This window comes from Corvus hawaiiensis, chromosome 14, assembly GCF_020740725.1.
Source record: "Corvus hawaiiensis isolate bCorHaw1 chromosome 14, bCorHaw1.pri.cur, whole genome shotgun sequence".
In the NCBI taxonomy this organism is placed as follows: domain Eukaryota; kingdom Metazoa; phylum Chordata; class Aves; order Passeriformes; family Corvidae; genus Corvus; species Corvus hawaiiensis.
The window spans coordinates 15,148,054-15,160,611 of record NC_063226.1 but is presented as its reverse complement, the minus strand read 5'-3'; the positions used below and the strand labels follow the sequence as shown (position 1 = coordinate 15,160,611).

General features: G+C 44.3%; 1 protein-coding gene across 9 annotated transcripts in view; it reads right to left on the bottom strand.

Moving 5' to 3' along the window:
• PAK3 (p21 (RAC1) activated kinase 3) overlaps positions 1-12,558 on the bottom strand; it is a 131,576-nt gene that overhangs the window by 54,537 nt on the left and 64,481 nt on the right. For 3 of the 9 annotated variants that reach the window (XM_048318537.1, XM_048318547.1, XM_048318540.1), the window contains exon 1: positions 2,100-2,230. The exons of the other annotated variants lie outside the window; for them this stretch is intronic. The gene's annotated coding sequence lies outside the window, so the exon portion shown is untranslated. Of the gene's footprint in view, positions 1-2,099; positions 2,231-12,558 lie in introns of those variants that run through there. 9 annotated transcript variants of the gene reach the window in all.

The following is a 12,558-nucleotide window of genomic DNA, read 5'->3' as shown; positions in this document are numbered from 1 at the left end:
TGCCTGCCACAGGGGCCAAAGCCAAGCTGCCAGCTAATAAATGCACAAACCCTGGGAGGACAGAAAGTGTGAAGGCAAAGCCCGTGGCTCAGAATGGGCAGCCCTGCATCATTTTCTGGGCATGGAAGTCCTGCTGTACCAGTGGGCACATTTCTCCATCTCATCCTGGGACCCGTGTGTCTAATTTGGGTTGATGCAGGATGGTGCACACAGAATCAGCCTCCGCTGGAAAATGTGGGCCATCACATCATGGTTTATTACTATTTCATTATCTTCAGATTCTGTTCAGCCTGCAATAGCTCCTAAATAAATTCAACATTTTGCAGATCTTGTTCCTGTATTACTCCCTGTTTTTAAAATATTCTTCTTCCATTGTCTAGAAAATATTTATACAGAATGCTAACATTTTGGGCATCTGAAGAGTGATTTATCTCAGGTTTATAAAGCCCTTCACCAGCTAGAATTAAGTAAATCCCTGGACACCATACAGGTAAGTGCCAGTAACAGCCATCCCTAATTCCAATAATCTAGAAGTACTTCTGGAGTAATCAGTAAATTCTTGTTAGACAAACCACACCCTTGTCTGTAGAGCAAGGGCCAGAATCGTGGGCTTTCCACTGGTGAAAGTCTCAGCCTTTCAGCCTAAATGAGAAAAGGCACTAAGGGCAGACCCTGCAGACTGTACAGACAAAGCCTGTGCCACACAGAGCACACCCTCGGCATCAGAAGCTGAACACAGCTAACCTGAGCCAGCCAGAGCACAGGCATCAGTCTGCAAAGCGCTTACAAATTAGGAAATCTGTGCTCAGAGATCAAATTATCCTTCCAACTTGCCCTAATAAATCTATGGATGCAAAAATGATATAAATTAACAAACATGCCACCACCTGTCCCTGATATACACCTCGAGAGCCCAAACTCCTCCTCTTGTAGCCCAGCATTCACCACTAGCAGTTGTACGGTCCCCAGCTAAGCAAAACAACTGGAATGCCCTGGTTCTGCCCCCTGCACACACAGCACCTAATACATCAAAATCTATATTCTGAATTGAATTGTACAAATCATCTCCTGTACTCCAGGGAATAGCAATCACTGTCAGTTGAAAACAGTGACAGCAAAATCATCTTTTGCCTTAGTGTACTGCTGCACATGTTCACCTTCATATTCTGACATTTAAATACTTGCCGACAGGTCTAGGGGCAAGTGCACGTGGCCCACATTCCTCACTGAATACTCTCCTGCTATGTACATTGATCGCATCCCCTCTGCATGTTTGCAGCCCCTGACCCTGATCCCCTGATCCTCACCTACATCTCTTAGACGCTGATGTCTTTCAAAAAATTAATTCTATTATTGACATCTCCATAATTTCTTAATGAGAGCTAAAGCCTTTCAAGCAGCCTTCAGTGCCCAAATCAAATCCAAAAATCAGAAGGACTTTTCCCATCCTGCCTCCCTGTGCAGGAGCACAGGAGGAAATGCCAAGAATCAGATGTTCTCTTCTGCTCTGTAACTGACTTATCATGGGGATTCTGGCCAATTGCATAATTACAATGTGCCTCAATTCTCTCATTTCTCAGTGGCTACAATTATACTGAAACAAATCCATGGGCACCTGGGACTGACCCTGTGCTTCAGATTCTGCCCCCCTGAAAGCATCTGACAGGCATAGGCCATGCTCATGGGAAAGCCAAGGTCTCTGACAGGAACTGGTCACGAATTTTTCAGCAAGTTACATGTCACTGGATTGAAAGAGAATCTTTTCATGGGAATATGCTACTGTTGTGGAAGGCTTCATCAGAAGGATGTGTCTCTGGACAAAACAGAGAGGGAAGAGCATTTCTGTTCTCTCAGAGAGCAGCTAAAGAAAGCATAGAATTGGGGCTGGGAAACCTGGGCTCAGTGCAGGCACCAGCACTGCAGGTGCAAGGCAGATTCCCCAGAACAATTTTTCCACTCCTTCATGAAAACTTAATAGCATTTCTTCCACTCCCACTCTTTTCTGAAAAGCTTTAAAATATCCTGGTTCCAGGGAGACATCAAAGACAAAACCACTTCCTACCCACCCTTACAACGGGAAGAGTTCAGGTTCCACTTACCTGTGAGTGGTGCTGTGTATACATAGTTACCAGGGTATCACAAGATGAGCTGTTGAGAGTCCAAGGATGTCAGATCTCCAGTCAACCTCCCTCCAACAAAGAACCAACCTCCTGGCCACCTCCTAGGGATTCTGTGCAAATTATTAATTCATTAATGACTGGTGAGTGCTTAGAAAAGGTAGAAAGGGAGGGACTGCTGTTATGTCCCATTATTATCGTGGCTATCTGACATACATGCCACAGGCAACTTGGATCTATCCTTCGTAGGAATCTGTGATGTTGGATTCAAGACAAATCAGTTCCTCCAAGCACAACATGTGAGTTATAAAAAGTGAACAATGATCTTGGCCTAGAACCTTTTAAGAGAGCTCTGGAGATGGGCACAGGGCCACACGCTCTTAACATGCAAAGGCAGCCATGTGACATCGCTGTGTCCCGTGAGACTGTTTGAAGCAGCCCTTCTGCCAAAAGCTCCTGTTCACCCAGAGATGCTGGCAGAAAGGAAGATGTCTCTGTGCTAAACCATTTCTATGTAGCATCTGCTGACTTAAAGTGCCACCAAAGGGATTTGGGATAACTTTCCTACTCCACAGCAACAAATGCTGAGGCAGACATTTTTGCAACTTGGCTCTAAGGATGGTAACTCCCACCAGAGGGGAGGACCACCAGGACTTTGATCTACTGGAGCTCGTCAGCCTTTCCTTCAGCTCTTTCACCCAACTGACAACACAGAACACACTGGCCAGACTCTCCCTGGAAAATTACTTACTATAATCTAAACTGCAATGCCAACACATCTAAATGCTGGCCCAACTCTTTCAGCAGCCAGTACTACTTAGTTTGACAATCCAATTGCACAAAATGGATCAAAGCAAAGGCTGGAATTTGCACAAGCACGTTTACACTGGCTGTCTACACCACTCAAAGCAGAGCATTTATAAGTGAAACAGGCTGATCCCATTTTTCTGACAAGCCCAGAACTTCCTTTCAGTACCTAAATGGGCTACAAGAGAGCTGGAGAGAGATGTTTTACAAGGACATGTAGTCATAGGAGAAGAAAGAATGGCTTCAAACTGATAGAAAGCAGGTTTAGATTAGATGTTAGGAAGACATTCTTTACTGTGAGGGTAGTGAGGCCCTGGCACAGGCTGCCCAGAGAAGCTGTGGCTGCCTCATCCCTGGGACTGTTCAAGGTCAGGCTGGATGGGACCCTGAGCAACCTGGTCTAGTGGAAGGTCTCCCATGGCAGGGAGGTTGGAACTGGATGGTCTTTAAGGTCCCTTCTAACCCAAACCATTCTATGATTCCACAATGATTCCTCCTCCCACACTGACAGCACAGATTACCTTTAATTCTTTGTAAGACAAAAGAAACATCTACTCTGCTGCCAAAGCTGTGCTTGCAGTTCTGAAAGGTGCTCCCAAGTTTGCTTTTCCAGCAGGCACATCAGCACAAGACACAAGTGCCCTGTTGAGCAGCTGGCCCACGCTGACTTCCATGGAGAAGCTGGAGGAGAGATGTACTCCCCTCTAGCTGCAGCATCACCATTTGCCCCAGCAGAGAACACTGCAGTTGTTCTGGTGCCCCAGGAACTACACACCTCTACTCTTTACTCACCTACCCTCAGTAGAAATTTGCTTTGATGGCTTGCTGGCAACAGCTGTCAAAAAAATCAATTTATGTGTATGTATGTGCAGACATCAAAAATTAGTGTTTATCACTCAGCTTTCTCACTAATCTCCTTTTTACCAAACTCTGTGGATGTACGGTAATGTCACATTAAAAGGACTCGGCAAGATGATCAGTGCAGGCAGAGTGCAACACCTTTACTTCTAGGTGTGCAATTGCCTACAATTTCTGATAATGCACCTTCCCAAAGGCTTTGGCAAAATATATGTTTGCATTGCAGAACATCAAGAGACCATGAGGCAATAAATTCTCCTCTCCATCCTGCCTTCCAAGAGATAAACAACTTGGCAAGTTGAGTGATAAAAAACCAATACAATTATGTGTCATTAGGCTGTAACTAATAGTGGTAGAGAATGGATAAAGGCCTGCTGATTAGAAACGCTATCAAGGAAACTCTAAGATGTGGCATTAAGGCACACATTGAAAATAGAATGCATTTCACGCTTCTCCTAGAAATACTTGATTTTATTTCAAGCCACCACCTCTTGTTGTTTTACTTGGCATGAGCACTTTCCACCATAAAAAGTTCTTTCTTCCATTAAGGATTTTATGAAGGAATCAACAAATAGCATCTACCAACAGAGAGCCTCCATGTCCTCTTTGTCAAAACAAAGCTCTTCTCACTCTTCCTTCAGAAAGACATACCAGCCTGATCAGAAACACTGCCAGACCTCACTGTACAGCTCATTTGCTCCTCGTGCAAGGCCTCCATCTGAATCCATATCTGGACTTCCCTGGGACAAAATTTCTGTGCTAAACATTTTATCCATAAATTTTGAAAGAATATGATGGGATTCAGTAATTCAACAGAGAAATTACTGCCAGTTTCAGCTGCATAGGGAAGGCAGTGCTCAGCTCCCATGGGAATCCCGCTCCAGTTGCATGAGCCTCACCATCCACGTGGGAAGCAAATACTTCTACTCATCTTCCAAGCAGAAGCTACTTAGACTTACTGAGCACATATGCCTGCACATTACCTTCAGGGCCTGGCCAAGATTAACATCTTCACTACCAAGAACCCACCCAAATTCATGAAGCATTCCATATTTTTAACAGGTTGCCCAGAAAAGTGGATGTCCCAATCCTGGAAGTGTTCAAGGACAGGTTGGTTGGGACTCTGAGCAAGCTGCTCTCCTGAGCAAGGGGTTGGAACCAGATGACCTTTAAGGTCCCTTCCAACCCAAGCCATTCTACGATTCTGTGATCCTACTGAGACAGCTCCTGGTGCTTCCACAGACCATTCAGGTTCTGGTTTCCAAGATCACCACAGCAGTGGTTAAACATGGTTCTGGTATTTGCAATGGAAAAACTGGGAGCTGCTGAAGGATTTGGGACTGCATTCCTTTAAGTCTGAAACAGGTTTCACATCAGATAATACAAATCTCTGATGACTTGTGAGCTGAAGACTGAAGTTGCTCTGCCCCTTTGCCTCTGACTAGTTCCACTGATTTCTATAGCATAGAAGTCCGAGGGGAAAAAAAAGCATAAATCCTGTTCCAATCTGTCTTCTGATCCCATAAAACATTTCCATGTGGCCAGTATCTGACAAGCCTCCAAGACAGAATCTATGCCAGTTGTCTGGACTTGCACCATTCTCAGCTCAGCGAAGCCTCACAACAGTTGAAAGCTGGGCCCTTTATCAGAAGGTGAGTGTTCAGCATTTCTGATGGAACTCAGCCATGATTAGCTGGGTAATCATTATACTCTTTCAGCAATTATCATCAGCACTAATATAACTTTGGCTGCTGCAAACTCTAAGAGTGTCTTGATCTAAATTACATTCAGGGGCATTATATCATAAAGTGTAACATATGATCCCAGTCTGACAAGCTGATACTGCAGACTGTGTAAATGGAGATGAATCACTTCCCAAGTCTTTGCAGAAGGTTTGTTTGCCCTCAAAGAAACAAGTTTCCATTCTTCCAAAGGCTGCATAGAGAGCAGAACCATGTATCTCTCCTCTGTCTATAAGGAAGCACCTCCAGGGTTGAAGCCCTTTTCTGAGTAACTGGCTTATGCCTGCAGTGATCTGCAAAACACCTGTCCCAAGAACTTTTGAGAAAGGAAATCTTATGAGAGGGAAAGGACTTTGAAGGTAGCTACAGAAAGGAAGAATGTGTGCTGGAAAACAGCAGAAATCCTGACACCATGTTCCAATTGCAAATGCCATCTAGGATGGCACATCAAGGTAAGAATTGATGTGTTATTAAACATAGCTATTTTATAAACCACAATTCTGTAAATTAAATGAAAAGTTGAGGTCAGACCACATAATTGCAGGCAGAATTTGGCCACTGATCATTACTTTTCGTAAGGACTGTCCTCTAGGCTAGAAGGTGTGTCACGATGCCCCAAGGTAGTTAACTCACACTAAGACAACAGTACTGACAGACTATTTTTTGCCTACAGTAATCTGTCAGGTACCCTCTGTGGGAGCTCTGACACAGGCTTGGAAATCCATTCAGATCCCAGAAGTTTAACTGCAAAACCATTCAACATAGGGCAAGACACACATTCTCTATATCTAAGACTTACCTGGGATGCTGGTTAGAGTTTATTTTCCCCTGCTCTCACAATTCTAACCAGTTTATATACCTAGAAATTAAAGCCAAAGGAGAGAGAGATAATGTTTTTCCCAACATCACAGGAAAACAACACAGAAAAACTGGCTTCCTCTAAAGTATCAGGCCAGAGCTGCAACTGCATTATCACTTGTTTTACTAGACCCATAATACACCACTTGTGCTGAATGGGTGCAGGGGGAATACTGCTCAAACTGAACAAGAGCATGGCTGAGTTCCTTGAGTTGAGGAGAACCAGCTTTCTGGAATGCCACCAGCACAAGCCAAATGTGGCAGTAATTCAGGCCCTACCTTCTGCGTTCAGAGTGTGAGGCTCAGACATTAACACAGAAATGCAGCTCCACAGGCTGCGGGATCCTGGGTACCAGAAATTCTGCTCAATGCCGAGTCTCAGGCAAAGCACACGGAAGGGAGCGCCCAGAGGAACAGTCTCTAAGATGTGGTTCCAGCATCCACAGCTGGCCTAAATTTTACTCCATGCCAGGAAACAGCTCCTTTCTCACAGATGGCTGCTGTTACAGAGCACTGACACCCACCACAGAGAAACTGGGCAAGCAATATTAATAGCATCAATGAGAAAATTAGGAACCCACATCAAAGCACTGAGAGTTGTTTCTCTAATATTTGGCTTTAAAACTAAGTGCAAAAAGAAAGGTATTACACTCAGCTAAGCATGTTTAGAGGACTTTCCTTTTAAGATGTGATTCTGCAGCTTTTAAACACACACACATGCAAAATGACCCCTTAAGGATGGGGGAAAGCTGCTGTCACCTATAACTCAGCAAATCACAAGTTATATGAAGAAATAAAAATCAATGCTGCTCTGAAATTTAGCGTGGCAGAAAAAAGAAGTCAAAACTATCATAATAAATGGCTGCTGGAAAGTCAGTCAATGGACAGTGCTGCTGTGACCATGTTTTTTCTCAAACATGGTCATTCCCTTGGAATTTGAGTCCAAAGATTATTATCTGCCCTGCACTGAATACAGCACACACAAACCAATAATGCAAATAAATCAGTACGCACTCATCTGCTAGAATTTTTCTAGTAATAGAAAATGATAAAAGAGCATAATCAATTAATCTAATTTAGAAATCTCTCCTTCTCCATTACAACACTGACACTGGACCGAACTATACAGAGCCTACCTGCATCAACAGAGTCAGCACAGATGAAACATGGATGCAAATACTGTCAGCCATGTAATCTCCATAAGAAGACCCTTGGATTTGGGGATTTAATAAATTAAGGACAAGTACAAAGCATAGAAATATATATCTTGAGGATATAGTGGTAATATATATCTTGAGGATATAGTGGTTATTACTGGTGTCCCTTTTGACTGGAGCAGGGACTGCTCAGCCACAGCTAAGTCTCCACAGATGGGCACAGCCCAGTCTGAGTTCTCTGCCTGGACTCCAAGCAAATCGATGCATGTGTCTGCTCTGAGAGCTGCAAAAGCATGTGAGTGCAGCACTGTGCCCACACCAGCATGACCTGCTAGGTGTCCATCATAGTCCTGTCCTGCTGACAGCTACGGGCGTCTATCACTTCCAGCCTGGAAGACGTGCTCTATCACTGCCACAAACCTGGCATGATGCTAACAGTGAAGTCTTCATGTGATTTTAGATGTGTTTCTCTGATAGTTCTGCCACTTTAACATCCACCCACAGAGAGGACCTGACATCTTTTTAAGCAGTTTTTTGAGACACTACAACCTGATGACTCAAGTTGGTTATTTGTCTTAATCTCCAACAGACTCAGAGCTGTTCAGTAAAATAAGTATGGGCTATTTCCCCTCAGAGTAGGTGAAAGATGGAATCAACAACTAATACATCTGCTCTACTTTACTCAGTTACCTGGTCTCATTTAGAATCAAACCCTGTCTGTCTTCTGCTTCAGCCTGTCTTACACATGTGCAGCCTCCCTGCCTTCACTGGCACTCAGGCCAGACAGTCTGAAATTACATCACGGGCATCTTGCTGCAGCTTAGATGGCATCACCTCAGGTTACATAGGACTGGGAGAGACCCACTGAGTCACCAAGTACAGCCTCTGCGGTCCAGGCAACCACGTCATCTAATCCCTTTGTAAGTGAATCAAAAATAGTTATGAACCATATCTCACTGGGCACACCCCAGGCTAGCCATGAATGACATATTGTGGTGTAAACTGACTCGGGAAAAAGTATACAGACACATCCAAGACAAATTAGAAAGTGCAACAAGCAGGGAGGCAGCTTAGTCTAATGGCCAGGGAATGGGACAGGCAGCAAGATGGCTGGGCCCTGCTGCTGGCTCCTGTTCTTCCCTATTCCACCCACAGTGCCATTGCTCCATCCCTCAGGTTCCTCTAGGCTAAGACCAAGATAACAACATTGTCCCTCCTTCCTTCGCAGATTGCTTTCAGCACTACAGACAAAAAGAGGGACACAAGAACTAACTATTTTTATCCACTTAATCTCCCCAGCAGGTTTTTAAAGCCCATATGAAAGCCCTCCTTTGCAATTCAGTCTGTGGATAATTTGCTACCTGCATCTCCATAAAGTTTAACCTGTCATAGCCTAGCAAAGGTGTAATTTCATCCCCAGGCTCTTCTGACTTGAGACTGTGGAGCTTCTCTTTGTGGATAAAGTATCAAAGCAATAGCTCTGAGACAACAGCCCTTTTGCATCTCACAACCCATGCATTATCCTCTCTAAACATAGTTTAACAGGCCAGAATCAAAACTTTTTCTCTCCCCTCATGTCTCCTCCCCACCATGCACACTTTAAGAAAGAGCAAGCACAGATAAGAGCAGCAGACAGAGACATAGAGAGAGGATGGTTTATCCCACAGACACAGGATTACTGCATCATGATGTAATGACCTTGTTCAGGAAAGAAAAAGGTTAGTTATATGACAGCCTGAGTTGTAAAAATACCAAGTTCTTTTCAAAATGGGGTAGAATAATGTCCATTTAAAGTTATGCTGAAGAAAACATAAAACACTTGTCCAGTGAACTGGAGAGAGAAAGAGCACAGCCCAACTGGCCTGGATACAACCCCTCTCCAAACACATGTAACACACTGAATCAAACAAGCAGGGGTGTTCCTCAGCTAAGTATGCAAGGAAAGGAGATGCCATGCTGCTTTCTCTGTTTTTGTATCTTCAAACATCCAAGAGTCCTTTCTGTACCCTACAAAGGTGCATGGCAAAAAGAGCCATTTCTGTGATTCACTTCAGCTGCAAAATGCTACACAGCCAACTGTTCCATTTGCCCCTTGTGAAGACTTTGCATTTGTACCTATTTTTTTCTACCTCAGAACAACTGGAGGGAGGAAGGCCACATGCTGCCTGCATATGAAGCAATCCCATGAAAAAAACAACTCAAGGCCAGGCTTATTCTCTCTTTTCAGGCAACATTTAATGAAGCTTTGGCCATGACTAAAACTCCAAGGCTGAGTTAATCACATTTGTGACTACAGGTTCCTCAAAGGGACTTGTTTCTAATGAATTTTCAAATGCTATGAAACTAATAGGTATGGTATTTACCACTGAAAACACTGTAAAAGGACACTGATGCTACTGCCCCAGTACAGCACACTTATTTCACGGCACTGTTGATATTCTGCTTAAGTGAAGCGTATGTTATTAAAGCCAATATTTACCAACAGATACTACAGTTGTGAAAGTAATATAGTCCTTCCATGTAAAAATAGGCTTCCAACAGGAAATACAAGGCATTTGGCAAGTCTTAGTCCACCAAGGGCAATTGCTCCATGTCCTGTTTCCAGGACAAGAAAGCCTCCAGTTACTCCATATACTTCCAGTGGTGAATGCTGAGCTTGTCTGGTAAGTTTTCTGAGCCCAGTGGAAATCCTAGACCAGACACAGAAAGCTCTGAGTCTGAATTGGCACCAGATGCTTTAGAAAACAAGTGATTTTCATTTTGTTACAGGAATATGAGAAGGCCAAAATGCTTTATTTGTCAGCACAGGAACAGCCACTCATCTAAGTGCATGAATATTCTGTTGAAGTTGTTATAAAATCAGACTCTTCCAAGGAAACCCTGCACTGAGTAACAGTGCCATGTGCCAACTTACAGTGCTCTCTACACGTGTATGAGACAGGAAATTTATTTTCTATAGCAGACAAACAGCAATGACAGCCTTCAGACTAGAGTATGGAATATCATTTGCAGCAAATTCCAACCTCTCAAGGAGCAGCCTACAGTATCTCCCTACTAGCTCAAAGACTCCATACAAAGGCCAACTCAACCTCATGCGTCTACTGCAGTGTTTCTTCTCAATTAACTAAGGAAAAGTGTATTAGCCATACATCAAAACTGCATTGCAGCTAGAGCTGCCAATTATTTATGGCAAAAGGGAGGCTGATTCATCCGACTGTATGTGGGCCTTGGCTGGAGTTTTCCCAAAACGCAACAAGAAAAGAAGAAAACCTCAGTGAATCTCCCCCTCATTCCCACTCCTTCCTCCCCCACAAATCACAGTCAAGAGGCCTGCGCTTGCAAAAGCAGCATTTCCTGGAGGATTCTTTCTGCAAATCACTCCTTTTCTAAATTCAGACAAAACACACAACTCAAAATCCATTTGCATATGATATATACGCATACAAGGACACCCCTCCCAAACACTTGGAAGCAAAACGCAATGTAAAGGGGTCTAAAGCACCTTTAAATCCCCAGTCCCCAGGGATCCCTACATCTTCCACTCCAAATCTCACGGTGTTCTGTGGCCACCTGCGTAGCGTGCAATGGCCACCTGACAACACTCGGCTTGGCACCAGCCTGCAACAGCTGAGCAGGGGCTGGGGGGCCTTGTATTTCTGCTCACAGCAATCACAGAACAGAACATTTCTGCTAAGCACAAGCACATCCTGAATCCAGACCTTTTCACAAGCTTCCTGTGTCGGATGCATTTAACACCTAACATATCACCAGTAGCAATTCTCCATCCAACATGTCGCTCCTTCACTTTGTGTGTTTCAAATGAGCCTTGTGGCCTCAGGGTGCCAGGGCTCTTCTCTCCCTGGCACTGCTGGATGGAAATTGTTCTCATTAGTTGCCACGGACCCATTTAGGCACCTACTAGCCTAGGTTTTCAAGGTCCCCAGCCACACCAACACCACTATTCCCCATGGTGAGTTCAGGACACAAAACTTCAATCATGTTTGCTTGTAACTGCTATCTTCCACTGGTCTGACAGTACCCTACCAATGACCTTGGGCATCTGACTTCATCCTTTTGTTTCCAGTGTGTTTGACACGAGTCAACCTGGCACCCAGCCCCCCTGGAGCAGTCAGACCCTGCCTTAACACATCTCTGCTTTTTATCCAGGCCTGACTTTTAGCCATTTATTGTTAATCTTTAAAACAGCTTTCACAGAAAATATGCTTTGAGATCCTCAGAGTGCAGAAAAATGCTTGAAGCATGCACCTACTGCTCACTGCCTTCTGGCACCAACATTCAAAATTCCAGTCAGCACAGGAGGGAGCCTGAGCTGCCCTTTCCATGGCAGGGGGGGATCTGCAGTCAGACACAGCCAGCTCCATGGATCACAATGCAATGCCTCCTCAATGATGCAGGGTAGACCAGTGCCAAGGTATCTTCTGCCTAATGACTCCACCAAAAAAAGCCATCAGTCTGATGAGAACTTGTGCTTTAGAGGTTGTTGGATTATGCAAGAGCACAGTTTTTCCTCTCCTTGCCCAAAAGCCAGTCCAGTTATGGGTTAATTTTGGGATTATGTTTACCAGACTGTTTGTGGGTACATACACTGACAGCTATGTGTAATTCCCGTTCCAGTACGCAAGCAATTACACTCAGGATAAGCACTGCAATAGATGCAGTCCTCAAACAGAGAGTCACACGTGTTCAGGTGTGCCCATGAGGCCAGGCTCTGCCATTCTTCTGGGATCAGCAATGCAAACAACATGAAATGCAACTCAAAAAGTACTCAAGATTAAGGTAACAGACCTCTTGTGTCACGTGTGGGCCTGGGAACTTCATCCATGTGCTGTTGTGTCCACTAAGTGAGAGGAAAGAGAGCTTACCAAATCAAGGACTTAGAACTGGAAAACTACCTTGTAACCAGATTCTTATTGCTTCTCCTTACTACATGAAAGAGACTGGCATTTACCCCAAGTGTCCAGAGTGCTCCACAGACCACGGGAGAAGACAGAGCATGCC